Here is a 1,406-nt window from a genome sequence, read left to right as displayed (position 1 = left end):
CCTTAAATTAAACAATCCTTCCTTTCATTCTTCCTTATGTATCTAATAAACTGTCACTTGAACTTTTAAGACAGACTACAAATAAAATGAATGTAATATTCTAAATGTGACTGTCTTATTGATTTAACCTGACATTAAAAGAATTTACTTCTATCTTGTCCTTTAATCAACCTCACAATTCCTTTTTGAAGCAAAACTCTTGTTGAGCAAGTAATTTTATTAAACTCCCTACAGTTCAACTATACCTTCTTATTGAATAACTTTGAAGAAAGCATGGTGCCCACCTACTATCAGTTTTAAGCATTTATGTAGTCCTCAGTTTAATTTTTTTGTGTTCATATTTCAGCTGCTGCCATTCCTGTAATATATGGCACTGAGACATGAGATGTATTTGGAAGATTTTTCTATTACACTGTTTCAGAAATAAGTGATAAAAAATATACTGTCATCTGTTCTTTGAGGAGATGTGCTTCTCCAGTCAGCCTGAAAAGACTCTACATTTGGTGAGAGAACTGATTTTCATGTAGGAATCTGACCGTGGCCATCACAGGAAAAATCTGCACAGATCTGGACAAGCTGAAAGAATATGAAAATCAGCAGGTTAAATGGGGCTCTGGTGTGTGTTAGTGAAGCTTTGCTGCTGATTGTTGGGGCTGAGGGCACTGATGGGACTCCCTATCCCTGCCTAATCCCTTGGGAACAACCCCAACCCACCATGGCTCAGGACCCAAGTCCGTTCCCCCAGGCTGTCAGTACCTGTCAATGTTCTCCAGCCCCCCCCCCCCCCAGCTCACCCATGGATCCAATGGCCTTCTGGCCTTGGCCCATCCCAGTCCCCAGGGAGGTGCCCAGTGCCCCTTGACCACCCTGCTCCTGCCTGGGGTGGAGAACCCCCAGCTCACTGGCCAGCAGCCTGCAAGAGTCCCTGACATTAGTAACTGAGGCCACAGAGGAACTTAACTTGAAAATCCCAGTGGTGGGCACCAGGATGTGATGAGGAGCATGTGGGTAGGATAAAACAGGAATACCTGAAATCAGACTCCCAGCAGTGTGGAGAGGCAGGCATGACTGAGGCCCTGCTGGGTCTATTCTTTCCATACACATCTAATCTTCACATCTCAGAAACTTCTGCTTCTAGAAATGACACAGGAAGAGGACATTTAATTAAGACAGACCTGTCTAGATTGTGATCTGAATGTGTTGCCAGATGAACTTCAGCAAAACAGACCAAGACTTCTTAATTATTTACCCAGAGGGCAATTAGTAAATATTTACCACTTAAAGTCTAATTAAAATAGAAGCAAGAGTACAGTCAAGTTAAGCAGCCTGTCTTGGAGGTCATTCCAGTGCTTTTTGGCAAAAGACATTATGGGAAAGACTTGCAGATAAGCAGATCTGAACGCTGA

At 42.9% G+C, this 1,406-nt stretch overlaps 1 long non-coding RNA gene across 1 annotated transcript; it reads right to left on the bottom strand.

Annotated features, from left to right (window-relative positions):
• Positions 1-388: 388 nt before the first annotated feature.
• On the bottom strand, positions 389-1,156 carry LOC135421390 (uncharacterized). The gene is made up of 2 exons (XR_010433987.1): positions 1,029-1,156; positions 389-576 (listed from the first exon to the last, which is right to left on the bottom strand). It is a non-coding gene; the product is annotated as an uncharacterized LOC135421390 (long non-coding RNA).
• Between the last annotated feature and the right edge of the window lie 250 nt (positions 1,157-1,406).

Source organism: Pseudopipra pipra, chromosome 1 (assembly GCF_036250125.1).
Source record: "Pseudopipra pipra isolate bDixPip1 chromosome 1, bDixPip1.hap1, whole genome shotgun sequence".
Classification (NCBI taxonomy): domain Eukaryota; kingdom Metazoa; phylum Chordata; class Aves; order Passeriformes; family Pipridae; genus Pseudopipra; species Pseudopipra pipra.
This window is presented reverse-complemented; position numbering and strand designations above follow the sequence as displayed.